Source organism: Sus scrofa, chromosome 13 (genome assembly GCF_000003025.6).
Source record: "Sus scrofa isolate TJ Tabasco breed Duroc chromosome 13, Sscrofa11.1, whole genome shotgun sequence".
NCBI lineage: Eukaryota > Metazoa > Chordata > Mammalia > Artiodactyla > Suidae > Sus > Sus scrofa.
The window spans coordinates 203,027,279-203,042,250 of record NC_010455.5 but is presented as its reverse complement, the minus strand read 5'-3'; the positions used below and the strand labels follow the sequence as shown (position 1 = coordinate 203,042,250).

General features: G+C 41.3%; 1 protein-coding gene across 2 annotated transcripts in view; it reads left to right on the top strand.

The window, feature by feature from the left end:
- LCA5L (LCA5L, lebercilin like) overlaps positions 1-14,972 on the top strand; it is a 56,717-nt gene that overhangs the window by 2,949 nt on the left and 38,796 nt on the right. For both annotated transcript variants that reach the window (XM_005670355.3, XM_005670353.2), the window contains exon 2: positions 11,800-11,955. The gene's annotated coding sequence lies outside the window, so the exon portion shown is untranslated. The remainder of the gene's footprint in view (positions 1-11,799; positions 11,956-14,972) is intronic.

Sequence of the window (14,972 nt, the reverse complement as noted above, 5' to 3'; positions counted from 1 at the left end):
GTGCTGTACAGCAGGACCGCCCTGCTTATCCATTCTGAATGGAGTCGTTTGCATCTACTCACCCCAGACTCCCTCTTGGCAGCATTTACCTTGCTGTCTCCCCTTGGCTCCTGCACCCTCGCCCCTTCTGCTCCTGTGCTGGCCCCCTCCCCTCATCTGTGACTCGCACCACAGTTCCCCAAAGCCTAGTGTCTGTCCTCATCGTGTCCTTTGCCCAGGCCCCCTGCATTCTGACATTGGGCACAAATCCGTGCCCACCATCTCTGCCCGTGACCCCCCACCGCCCGCCCCAGCCTTGTCTCTCCAGCTTGGCCACCTTTTTTGAGCTAGAGCCGTGGATCCAGCTAGCTGAGCCCTAGCGCCTCCTAGGAGCTCTCAGACCCCTACAGCTCAGCACACACACCTGGAAACAAGGATTCCCCCCAGACCTTTTCCCCTGGCTTCCAGTGGGTCACCAAGCCCTGGTGACACTGTCCCCTGTGCATCTTCCACACCCCTTCATCGTCACGGCACCTTAGTCCCAGCTCCCGCTGTCCTCCCTCCAGCCTTGTGCCGTCCGCTGCTCTCTGACTTGTCCCGATTCCGTTCCCCACCCTGCAGCCAGGGTCACCCCTTCCCCAGCCTCTGTCTGTCTCGCTTAAAAGCTAGCTGCCCTGTGCCCTCTGATGAGGGCTCCGGCTCATCAGCATGGCTTCTGGGGGGACAAGGGCCTCCTTTAGCCACCAGCCTCGCCCTGCCCCCTCGTCTGCCTTCTTCTTCCTTCCTGCCCAGGCCCGTCCCACTGACCGTGCACATCTCAAGTCTGCACCGCTACGGGGAAACTTCCCCGGTCACTCTCTCGAGCAGATTTCTTTGTCCTGTGTCCCCACAAGATTGTAGCTCATTCTTTGAAAATACCTAGAACAGTCACTATTGTGATTATTCTATTACCCACACATTAGTCCTCTGCGTTCATTATTTCCCTCGCACCCCGCAGCCCACACAGCTCCAGGCACGTGATAAGCACTCAAATGCGCCTTGAAAGAATGAATGAAATGAACATCGGTGTGTGTGAGACAGATCAAACGAGGGACATTTTAATACAGTTTTATTGAAATAGAAGGAATGAAAATTCTCGTGAAAAAGAATCTGGTCAACACTGAAAATGAAAAAAGAATTGCAGAGTTCCTGTTGTGGCTCAGCGGGTTAAGAACCTGGCATAGTGTCCATGAGGATGCGGGTTCTGTTGCTGTGGCCTCAGTGGGTTAAGGATCTGGCTGTGGCTGTGGCCTAGGCTGGCAGCTGCGGCTGTGACATGACGCTCCGCCTGGGAACATCCATATGCCACAAGTGCGGCTGTAAAAAGAAAAGAAAACATGTGGCAGTGGCCAGGAGGGAGAGCTGGAAGTGTACGGGTCTATAAAGGAGCCCGAGAATTTGGAACTTCCCTGCGGCCCCAAAGGAGTTCCATTTTCCACCACCTGGTGGGAGTAGAGAGGCACAGCTGCCAAGTCTCAAGGCTCTTCTTTGGGAGGCTGAGTCTGGTAGTGAATTTGAGCTTTTTGTCAAAAATAAATAAAACATATAACACAGTTAAATAATCCAAACCTATATGACTTGTCTATCACCATCCAAACCTTGAATGTGGCACAGGTCCATGTATCCAGTAGAGCTTCACAGTTCAGATGTATTTATAGGTACGTTTAATTTATGGATTTTGCTGCTGGGCTGGACCTTGCGGTCACTGAGAAAAGTCAGCAAAATGTCATACGTTAAACCATGGAGGCCAGACAGTTAGTTGTACTGGCGGAACTGGTGCTATAACTCAGACATCTTGTCATATGAGCTTTTCTCCTTCGATAGGAAACTCCCTCCCTTCTCAATCCAGTGTTCATTCCTTTTTTTTTTTTTTTTTTCATTTGCTCCTGTGGCATATGGAGGTTCCCAGGCTAGAGGTGAAATCGGAGCTACAGCTGCTGGCCTCAGCCACAGCCACAGCAGCTCGGGATCTGAGTCACGTTTGTGACCTACACCACAGCTCACGGCAACGCCGGATCCCCGACCCGCTGAGCAAGACCAAGAATCAAACCTTCATCCTCATGACACTAGTCGGATTCGTTTCCACTGCACCACAACGGGAACTCCCCAGGGTCCATTCTTAAACTTCCTTTCTTCATTTTCAGCGTGACCAAATTTCTAAAGCCAAAAAGTGGGACACATCATCTTTAAAAAAGAAAAAACGTTTGAAGTAGCGTTCTTGAAAGTCCTGGATATGTGATCATCTTTTGTATATAATACCATTAGCTAAGGGAAGAGCTTCTAACTCATTTAACATCCTGCTGACACCTACAGTCAACTCAACTACGACAAAGGAGGCAAGAATATACAATGGAGAAAAGACAGTCCCTTCAATAAGTGGTGCTGGGAAAACTGGACAGCCACATGGAAAAGAATGAAATCAGAACACTTCCTAACACCATACACAACAATAAACTCAAAATGGATTAAAGACCTGGATATAAGACCAGACACTATAAAACTCTTAGAGGAAAACATAGGCCAAACACTCTCTGACATAAACCACTGCAATATCTTCTCAGATCCACCTCCTAGAGTCATGACAATAAAAACAAAATCAAATGGGACTTAATTAAACTTAAAAGTATCTGCACAGCAAAGGAAACCCTAAATAAAATGAAAAGACAAACCACAGAATGGGAGAAAATATTTGCAAATGAATCAACTGACAAGGGACTTATCTCCAAAATTTAGGAACACCTCCTGCAGCTCAATACCAAAAAAAAAACAAACAACCCCATCAAAAAATGGGCAGAAGATCTAAATAGATGATTCTCCAAAGAAGACATACAGATGGCCAAAAAACACATGAAAAGATGTTCAACATCACTCATTATTAGAGAAATGCAAGTCAAAACCATGATGAGGTACCACCTTACACCAGCCAGAACTGCCATCTACAAAAAGCCTACAAACAATAAATGCTGGAGAGGGCGTGGAGAAAAGGGAACCCTATTACACTATTGGTAGGAATGTGCTACTACTGTGGAAAACAGTATGGAGCGTCCTCAGAAAACTAAAAACAGAATTACCATTTGATCCAGCAATCCCACTCCTGGGCTTCTATCCAGAGAAAACCATGACTTGAAAAGATACATGTATTACAATGTTTATTGCAGCACTGTATACAACAGCCAAGACAGGGAAACAACCTAACTGTCCATCAACAGAGGAGTGGATCAAGAAGATGTGGTACATATACACAATGGAATATTACTCAGCCATTAAAAGGAACGAAATAATGGCATTTGCAGCAACATGGATGGACCTAGAAATTATCATGCTAAGTCAGACAGACACCAACATCATATTCTATCGTGTGAAATCTTTTTAAAAAAGGACACAATGAACTTCTCTGCAGAACAGACACTGACTCACAGACTGAAAATTTTCTGTTTTGTAAATGAGACAGTTTGGGGTTGGGGGGATGCACTGGGGGTCTGGGATGGAAATACTGTAAAATTGGGTTGTGATGATCGACATAAGTGTAACAAAATTCATTGCAAATTATAAAAATAAATAAAAATTTTTTAAAAATCCTGCTGAACTTGGTGTCAAAGAGTTTATTTTAAAGCACTCAGGCCTTTTCGTTCGGTAGAAAGACCCTCAGTCTGGGTCCGGCCGGTGTCTCCCCACTCCCCATGACCTGACTCGGGCTTGCTCCTGGCAGGGAGAGCCCAGGAGTGACCCTGCGCCCTTCTCAGTCACAGGGAGGCACGTGAGTGTCACCGGTCCCGCTGGTGGTGCAAGCCTTGATGACCTGGTCATAGTCAAGTGGTCTGCCAGGCTCCTCCACAAAGTCACCCTCTTTCCGTTAGTACTTTCTTAGCATTGTGCTTTATTATTATTTATTATTATCACTGTTATTCCTATTCAATTCTATTTATTGGCCCTTAACAACCATTGACAACTGCCTGCTTCAACTACCTCTGCGAGAGCCATCCAGCCGTCATTATCCACTTCCACCACTCCTTGTGTGTTCATTAGCCGTCACTCTGCCATAAGGAAGAATTTTCTCTTCCTTTCTCATTTATGTATTCATTTATATTAGTATGGACACCTGGATTCCTATTTTATTCAATGACAATCTTATTTCCTCATTTATTTTGATGCTCAAATTGTCGTAGATTTGACCAGTGGAAACGTCTTCAAGTTGGCTTCGGTATCCCTTGACACACACCAGCCTTACCTTGTGCTCTGCCTGCCCCAGGCCTGGAATCATCCAGTTCTCTGAGGAACCCTGATTCCTTTTAGGGAATGGTACTCATGTGGCTATTGTTACTGGGATGTCACTGCTTCTAGGAAAAGAGTTAGAAAAAAAAAAATATGTATATATATATATGTACATACACACACACACCTACATATACGTAGATCTGTAGCTATTTATCCTAATGTATATACACAGCTGTATATTTTAAACCACTATTTCCTATTCTTTTTTCTTTTCTGGCCACACCTTGGCATGTGGAGTTCCTGGGCCAGGGATCAGATCTGTGGCCACACCAAATCCTTCACCCAGTGTGCCAGGCCAGGGATCAAACCTGCATCCCAGCACTCCCAAGACGCTGCCAGTCCCATTGCACCACAGTGGGAACTCCAGCCAGTATTTCCTATTCTAATCGAATACCTCAGGGTTAGTTATGCAACTAAAACCCTTTCAGGCAGAAAGAAACTTGTCTTCCATGATTCTAAATACATTTCTTGCCTCCATTATCTTATTTGCTCTGTGTAATTAATTTCCTGATCTTGCCAGCTCCCTGTCACCTTTTGTCACCCCCTCCCCCGCAATCTTCTCCTCCCCACCCAAGCTTCTCAGCCTCCTGGCAGGCCTCCACCAACGCCTCCACACCCAGGCCAGCCTTCTTGCTTTTTTAAATCTCCACCCTGAGTGCTTGATGGGAGAGCTTGCTAGTTTCTCCAGCTAGTTTTTCCAGAGCAAACAATCCCACCAGCTCCCAGAGTTGGTGATCTTTTTCTAAGTTATAGTCCAGACAAGGTATAGCAAGATAGTTTAGGAAGTATTAAGTTATTTCCCCAAGGCACTTGAAGTCTCTTTTCTTTGACTTCTTGAAATTTATAATAGTACATTTCATTTCTGATTTTTTTTGTCTTTTTGTTTTTTCCAGGGCCTCACCCGCGGCATATGGAGGTTCCCAGGCTAGGGGTCGAATTGGAGCTGTAGCCACCAGCCTACACCACAGCCACAGCCACGTGGGATCCAAGCTACCTCCGTGACCTACACCATGCTCACGGCAACGCCGGATCCTTAACCCACTGATGAGAAAGGCCAGGGATGGAACCCACAACCTCATGGTTCCTAGTCAGATTCGTTAACTACTGAGCCACAACAGGAACTCCCTCATTTCCGATTTAATAGCCTGCTTTTAGTCTCATTTTGACTCATGATGTTTTTCGAGATAGTCTCTATTAGTTTGCTATTGCTGCTGTAACAAATACCACAAACTCAGTGGCTTACAACAACACAAATTCATTCTCTTATAGTTCCAGAGGTTAGAAGTCTGAAGTGAGTCTCATGAGGCCAAAAAGGTATCGGCAGGGCTGTTTCCTTCCAGAAGAGAATCCATCCCCTTGCTTCATAGCTTCTGGAAAAGCCTGTGTTTGGCCTGTGACCCTTTCCTCTGCCTTCAAAGCCAGCAGCAAAACATCTCTCTCTGACTCTGCCTCCCTCACCACTCTGCTGTATTCTAGAGGACTCTTCCTGTGTCCCTCTTGTGTCCTCTTGACTCCTCCTGTGTCCCTCTTGTGATTGCATCAGGCCCGCAGATAAACCAGGACAATTCAGGATAAACTCCCCAGCTCAGTCAGGATCTTTCACGCGGTCATCTGCCAAGTTCCTTGTGCTCTGTGCAGTAACAGGTTCTGCTCCCAGGTTCTGGGGATTCGCAGGTTCTAGGGATTGGGACGCGGACATCCTTGGGAGCAGGGAGACATTATTCAGCCTATCACAACACTACGTAGAAGTTGTTAATTCTTAAAAATTAGATTTTAACTCCTTTCATTATGGCAGGCGATGAGCACCCTGTAGACATTAACTGGGAAATGAACATGCTTGGAGATCTTTACAAAGCCACGCACACAGAGATGTGCCTCACTCGGTCATTCGTTTTTTAAACAGCTATGCAGTATCAGTAGTCCTATTAATCATAGTTACAGTTATAATAATATTTCATCCAGTTTTTAAATTTTTGTCATGCTGATAGGTGAAACTAGAAGCTGGTTGTTTTCATTTGCATTTCATTAATTATGAGCAAGTTTGAAAATCTTTTCGTATAATTTTTAGTTGTTTGTGCGGCTGTAACATGCTTTTTGTCTAATATGTTCATATCCTTTACCCATTTTTTTATGGATGATCATAAGCATTCTTTGTAAATTAAGGAATTAGCTCATGGTTGTGTGTTGAAAATAGCTTTCCCAGTTTCTAATATGCCTTTTAACTTTATGATTTTTTTTGTTGTTATAGAGAAGTTTTAAAATTTTTATGTATGCACCCAACATAGGAGTACCGAAATACAGAAATATTAACAGATACAAAGGGAGAAATGAACAGCAACACAATAATGATGGGGGACTTTAACACCCCACTTACACTGACAAACCCATCATCCAGACAGAAAATCAATAAGGAAACACTGGCTTTAAATGATACATTGGACCAGATAGACTTAATAGATATACACATAACATTCCATCTATTTTTCTGGACCTATCTCCTAAGGCAAAGCAAACAAAAACAAGAATAAACAAATGGGACTTCACTAAATTTAAAAGCTTATGCACAACAAAGGAAGCCTAGGATAAAACAAAAAGACAACCTCTTGAATGGCAGAAAATATATAAGTAGCTCATACAACATCAAAAAAAAAACATAAAAAATGGGCAGAAAATCTGAATAGGCATTTTTTTCAAGGAAGACATACAAATGGCCAACAAGCACATGAAAAGATGCTCAACATCATTAATCATCTGAGAAATACAAATCAAAACCACAATGAGATATCACCTCACACCTGTAAGAATGGCTATCATCAAAAAGACTGTAAATAACACATTTTGGTGAAGATGTAGGGAAAAGGGAACTTTGTATGCTGTGGGTTGGAATGTACATTGGTGCAGCCACTATGGAAAACGGTATGGAGATTCCGCCCAAAAAACAAAAAATAGAACTACCATGTGACCTAGCAATTCCATTCCTGGGTATACATTCAAAGAAAATGAACATTTTCATTAAAAAACATATATGGACCCCAATGTTCATTGCAGCATTATTTACAATAGCCAAGATTTGGAAGCAACCTGTGTCCATCACCGGATGAACAGCCAAAGATGTGGTGTATTTATATATGAACTACTACTCAACAATAAAAAAGGAAATGTTGGGAGTTCCTGTTGTGGCTCAGTGGCTGACAAATCCAACTAGGAACCATGAGGTTGCAGGTTCGATTCTTGGCCTCACTCAGTGGCTTAAGGATCTGGCATTGCAGTGAGCTGTGGTATAGGTTGCAGACACGGCTCAGATCTGGTGTTGCTGTGGCTGTGGTATATACCAGCAGCTACAGCTCCCATTTAACTCCTAGCCTGGGAACCTCCATATGCCGCAGGTGCAGCCCTAAAAAGACAAAAGACAAAAAAATAAAAAAGGAAATTTTGCATTTTTGCAACAATCTGGATGGGCTTAGAGGGTATTATGCCAAATAAAGTAAGTCAGAGAAAGACAAATACTCTATGATATCATTTATATGGAGAATCTATAAAAATAAACTAGTGAGGAGTTCCTGTCGTGGCTCAGTGGTTAACAAATCCAACTAGGAACCATGAGGTTGCGGGTTCAATCCCTGCCCTTGCTCAGTGGGTTAACGATCCGGCGTTGCCGTGAGCTGTGGTGTAGGTTGCAGACGCGGCTCGGATCCCGCGTTGCTGTGGCTCTGGTGTAGGCTGGCAGCTACAGCTCTGATTAGACCCCTAGCCTGGGAACCTCCATATGCCACGGGAAGCAGCCCAAGAAATGGCAAAAAGACATAAATAAACAAACAAACTAGTGAATATAACAAAAAAGAAACCATCACAGATATAAAGAAGGAGTTTTCAGTGGGGAGGGGGAGAGGAGAGGGGAAGGCTTGGGGTAAGGGTTTGAGAGGTACAAATAGCAACGTAGAAAATAAATAAGCTGCAAGGATACCTTGTACGGCACAGGAAATATAGCCAAAATTTTAAAATAAACATAAAAGGAGTATAAAGCAAAAATCGTGAGATTCATTATGTTGTACACATAAAACTTAACACTATAACAGTATAATACTATAAATAAATTAGACCTCAATAAAATTTTTTTAATTTTATGCAGCCATTTTTACTCACTGATCGCTTTGTGCTTTGTGAGCTTTATTTCTTGCCACACTACATGTTTTCTTTTTTCTTCCTCTTCTTCTCTCTTTTTTTTTTCTTTTTTTACTTTTTAGGGCTGCACCTGCAGCATATGGAAGTCCCCAAGCTAGGGGTCAGATCAGCAGCTGCCGGCCTGCCCCACAGCCACAACATTGCTGGATCCTTAACCCACTGAGCAAGGCCAGGGATCGAACCTACATCCTCATGGATACTAGTCAGTTTCGGATTCATTTCCACTGAGCCACAATGGGAACTCCCATGTTTTCTTTTAAGATTTGTTAACATTTACATTTTTATTTTATCTAATATTTCTTTAAGTGTAAAAAATGTAATAATCTACTTTTTTTTTCTTTTTTCTTTTTTTTTTTTTTAGGGCTGCACCCATGGCATATGGAAGTTCCCAGGCTAGAGGTTGAATCGGAGCTACAGCTGCCAGTCTACACCACAGCCACAGCAACACGGGATCTGAGCCACATCTGTGACCTAAACCACAGCTCACGGCAACACCGGATCCTTAACCCACTGAGCGAGGCCAGGGATCGAACCTGTGTCCTCATGGATACTAGTCAGGTTCCTTTCTGCTGAGCCACAACGGGAACTCCTAATAATTCAGTTTTGATTTGATTTCCAGACTGATGTCTAGCCTGATGCTTCCCATCCTGTCATTTCTTGAATGTCCACTTTTCCCCCACCTTTATCTTATACTAGGTTTCCACATGTATTTGTTTCTGAGCTTTTTATCTCATTATATTGCTCTGTCTATTCAAGCACTAGTGGCAGACTCTAATGACTGTAACTTTATAGCTCAATATCTGATAGAGGTAGTCCTTTCTCATCATTTTTTTCAAAATCCTATGTGTTCTCTCATAATGATTTTTCATATTCATAATTATATGTTTAGTAACGTTTCAAATTTCTAAAAAATCACTCTCAGCATTTTTATTAGGAATGCTTTGATTATGTCGGTTAAATTAGGGTGAATATGCATCTTTATCGCCTTGGTCCTTCTTGTTATAAGAACACCGTATGTCCTCCCACTCACACACACCTTTACCTCTTTCAGTAATTTTAACATTTTATTCGTATTATTTGTATTCAATCTATATTAGATCTTTTAATTTTTTAGGCGATAGCGTAAGTGGGATCTTTTCATCTCTTTTCTAAGTCTTTTACTTGACATAGAAAAGATTGATTTTATATCCATTTAATAACCTATAGTTTTATTGAATTTATTTTATAGTGTTGTACAGGGTCTTCTAAGTATACACTCATGTCATCTGCCCAAAATAAATAATTTGCCTTTTGTTTTCCAATATCTTTTAACCTGTTATTTCTTTCTCAGGTCTAATTTCATTGAATAGTACCGACAGAACAGTATTAATTTATGAAAACAATAACGGGCATCTTTATCTTAATCCTTACAGCACTGTAAATTAACATTTCACTATGAGCATGAGGTTAGCTTTTGGTTTGAGATATTTATGTATCATATGGAGAAAGCATTCATTTAGGGTATTTTGAGTAGAATCAGCAGCAGTGAGAAGTCTGTCAGGAGTAATGCATATTAGGGAGACAGGAATTAAGAACCTTAGAGGAGTTCCCGTCGTGGCGCAGTGGTTAACGAATCCGACTAGGAACCATGAGGTTGCGGGTTCGATCCCTGCCCTTGCTCAGTGGGTTAATGATCCGGTGTTGCCGTGAGCTGTGATGTAGGTCGCAGATGCGGCTCGGATCCTGCGTTGCTGTGGCTCTGGTGTAGGCTGGCAGCTACAGCTCCGATTCAACCCCTAGCCTGGGAACCTCCATATGCCGAGGCAGCGGCCCAAGAAATAGCAAAAAAGACCAAAAAAAAAAAAAAAAGAACCTTAGAGGCACCTCGACATTAATATATTTAATCAATATTTAAAGCAATGAGATTCTGCTGTATAGCCCAAGGAACTATATGCAATCACTTGTGATGGAACATGATGGGAAGTAATGTGAAAAAAAAATATATATATAACTGGGTCACTTTGCTACTTTGCTGTACAGCAGAAATTGACAGAACATTGTAAACCAACTATAGTAAAAAATTATGTATTTAATCAATATTTAAATAAATAAACACCACTTCCTAGGAACTCTTCTAGGCACAGGGGGTGCAGCAGTAGATAAAATAGTCAAAAATGTTGCTGTGGAGTTCCCGATGTGGTTCAGTGGGTTGAGAACATAGCGGCCGTGAGAGTGCAGATTCAATCTCTGGCCTTGCTCAGTGGGTTAAGGATCCAGGGTTGCTGCCAGCTGCGGTGTAGGTTCCGATTTGGGCTGTAGCCCAGGAACTTCCAAATGTTGCAGGTGTGGCCCTAAAAAAAAAAATACTGCCCTTGTGAAACATACAGTTTAATGGGAAGTCAGGCAACAAATCAGCTAAATAAGTAAAATATGCATGATGTTAGATTAATGATATTTGCTCGGAGGGAAAATAAAGTGGGAAAGAGAATAGGAAATGTTGAGAATGGATGAGAAAAGAGGGAAAAATTTGTATGTAGAAAAACAAAAAACTAAACAAAAAAGCAAAACTGGTTAAGAGTACAGTTTCCTACCCACCAAATAATTTGCGTTGGGAAACACAGCTCTAAGCATTTGAAAACTAAATGGTCCCTAGGAACCAATTATAACTTCACTACAGAATGTTTATCTATAAGGAGTAGGATTTTCTGGTTGTAATAAAAGCCAAGAAGCTGACAATTTGTGAGGCTGATTGTGGAGTCAGAAGGATACACTTCAATACAGAACCCTAAGCTTATCAGCATCAGTGCTTCTAAAATAAGATCCAGGGCCCACCAGTGGACCTGGAGGGTCTTCCTTCTGCTATTTTTGTTGTTTACAGGCAAGTAACATACAACCTAAAGCTTTCATTCCTCATGCTCAACTTTTTCCTGGAAGAACAGCCAGGTGGGCCACACAATCTTTTGTGCCCCCAATTTTGAGAGGCATGGCTCACTGGGGGCTCCTTCAAATCTTATTTTAGCAGGAATGTTTGATAACCACAAGAATTTCCCAATCAGTTGCCAATGGCTGGTTCACTTGGACAGAGAAAAAGCCTTATAATCTGTGAAGTACAAAGCAATCCATATGAAAGTGAATATATATTAATTAATACTGTTCAAGGGGTGGGGGGACACGCTGGGGGTGTGGGATGGAAATCCTATAAAATTGGATTGTGATGATCATTGCACAACTATAAATGTAATACATTCATTGAGTAATTTAAAAAAAATTTTTAATTAATACTGGTTAATTCACATATTCTTCTTTGTGAGCTCCTAACATTTTCCTTTTATAATATCATTCTAGGTTTTTTGAAATATATTCTTTTCTTAAAAAGAGACCAAAACATGTCAAAAACCACTCCCCTGGCGAGCTCATAAATACTGCAGTGTGGCGAACCCTCCGCCCAGAGCACACAGGTGAGCTCCGCACATCTTAGGAACGTCTGGGAAGGAACAACAGGTATGCATTCACTCATCCTAAAACAGGTTTGCATGGGTTTATTTTTTCGGTCTACCTTGTCGTAAAAACAGAGTCGAAGGTGACTACACAGCACTGTAGTGTTCAGAGTTACTTAGATCTTTCCCTTCCCCTTGAACATTCTTAGTTCTCATTCTATAATTACATGAACAGGACACACAAACATAGTGTCGTTACAGGCAGTCACCCCTTTTCACCATGGTGCCACCCAGAAAAAAAGCATATGACAGGATCATATTTTCCCATTAATGTTTTGAATCATGCGTTGTATGCCTGAGTCATACGTAATAGTAAGGAAACTCCCATAAACCCTATAATGAGAGAAACACAGTTAAATCCCACTTCAAGTGCAATAAAACGGGCACCATTATACTATAAACACTGAATGTTCAAAATACAAATATTGCCAAAAGTCTGCACTATATGCTGTCATAAATTTGATATATCGAAAACTAGTTCCCATCATGGCTCGGTGGAAATGAATCCAACTAGTATCCATGAGGACGCAGGTTTGATCCCTGGCCTCGCTCAGTGGGTTAAGGATCTGGTGTTGCTGTGAGCTGAGGTATAGGTTGCAGACACAGCTTGGATCCCACCATTGCTGTGCTGTGGTGTAGGCCAGCAGCTGCAGCTCTGATTCTACCCCTACCCTGGGAACCTCCATATGTTGTAGGAGTGGCCCTAAAAGACAAAAATAAATAAATTTTAAAAAATAAAACTAATATGCTAACTAAATAGTAAGCATTAATCACACAATTACTAACTTTATTTTCAAATCCTTGAAGACAGAGTTTGCCACTTCCCAGTGCCTGGCAGACAATAAATGATCTTTGAACATTTTAAATTGATTAATTAATTAATTAAGGAAAAAAGGCGGTTGGCTTTAAACCTATATTTTTCAATAATACACATAATCAGAAATCTGTATATGTGGAGACTGCCCACATTTTTTTATGGACAACAATGTCATGTAACCTATTTATATTAATATAAAGACACTCTAGAACAACTGAATCACCTTGGAAGTGTAGTTACAAGCCTGATTCTAGTCATCAATGAATTTTTAACAGATCAAAGAGAAATATACCACTTAAGAGACTGACTATTCCAGAGAGCTTCTGGTTGTATGCTTTCTAAGTACATCTCATTGCTGACAGTAACAGCCAAAAATCAAACTTGGCTTTTCATTGCTGATGATTCTCAGATTCATTTTCATGAATTAGAATGGAATTCTCACATATGAACCAAATAGAACCATATTCAGGTCATAATATGTAGAAAGTTTAGAAGAGTTCTGTTAGAACTTTCACAATTATAAAAGTGTTCTGTATCTCTGCTGGGTATAATTTACATCAAGTCCAAGTAATTCTTTTGGAAACTGAACTACCTTGGGAAGATACATCCGAGTGTATTAGTTAGCTATGCCTATGTAACAAATTACCCCAAAACTTAATAGCTCGAAACAAAAAACTACTTTGATAGGATCACAATTTGATTAAAATTAATGGATCAGAGATGGAGAAGATGTTGGCATTATAGAGATTTTTTCAAAATTAAACATTCTAGAAAGCATCTATTAACCTAAATAAACTACGTTGTTTAGCATAACATCCTGTTCTTCCATTTTTCTGCAAGATCACTATTAATTTTATAACATCCTACAGTAGAGTCACACAGAAGTTTTCTGTTCTATAAATCTCTCTCCAGTTTTCAAATGAACATTTACTGGCTGGAAAAACAACAACAAACATTTATTGTTCTATGGGTCAGTAATCTGGGCACAGCTGAGTCCTTTGACGCCAGATGTCTCTCAAGGGTGAAGTCAACATGTCACTTGGGACTGCAGTTATGACTCATGGTTGGGGGGAGGGGGAGTTTCAAGCTTCCAGGCCCAAATAAATAAAATCAGAAATGAAAAAGGAGAAGTTATAACCCACACCACAGAAATACAAAGGATCATATGCTATGAACAACTATATGCCAATAAATGGGACCATCTAGGGAAAAACGGACCAATTTTTTAGAAATGTACAATCCCCCAAGACTGAACCAGGAAGAAGCAGAAAATATGCACAGACCAATTACCAGTAATGAAGCTGAATCAGTCATTTTTGAAACTCTTGAATAAACAAAAGTCCAGGACCAGATGGCTTCACAGGTGAATTCTATCAAACATTCAGAGAAGAGGAAATACCTATCCTTCTTGTGCTTCAAAAAACTGCAGGGAAAGGAACGCTTCTGAACTTCTTCTACAAAGCCAGCATCATCCTGATAACAAAAATCAAACATCTCTCTCTCCCTCTCTTTCTCTCTCACACACACACACAATTACAGACCGTTATCACTGATGAATATAGATGTAAAAATCCTCAACAAAATATTGGTAAACCGAATCCAACAATACATTCAAAAGATCATACATCACGATCAAGAGGGATTAATCCCTGGGCTGCAAGGATGGTTCAGCACTGGCTATCAATCGATGTGATATGTCACACTAACAAAGTGAGGAATAAAATCCACGTAATTATCTCAATAGAGGCAGAAAAAGCTTTTGACAAAATTCAGCATCCATTTATGAGAAAAACCCTCCAGAAAGTGGGCATTCTTAAAAGCTGATATTAATAAGTTCTGATAAATCACGGGGCCAACCAGTTCATATACTGGCCTTACCAAGTTGTAAACATATTGTTTCAGAAAACTATAGCATTACATAAAGCATTTATGAAACCTTTTAAGTTTAGTAAGTTCCAAAACAGGCAACGTCTTAGAATACAAATGGAAATAGAATACGTTTTGGGTTTTTTTGTTTGTTTTGTTGTTGTTGTTGTTTCTTTTCATTGCTTTTTAGGGCTGTACCTGCAGCATATGGAGATTCCCAGACCAGGGGTTGAATCGGAGCAGTAGCTGCCGGCCTACATCACAGCCACAGCAACACAGGATCTGAGCCGCGTCTTCGACCTGCACCACAGCTCATGGCAATGCCAGATCCTTAATCC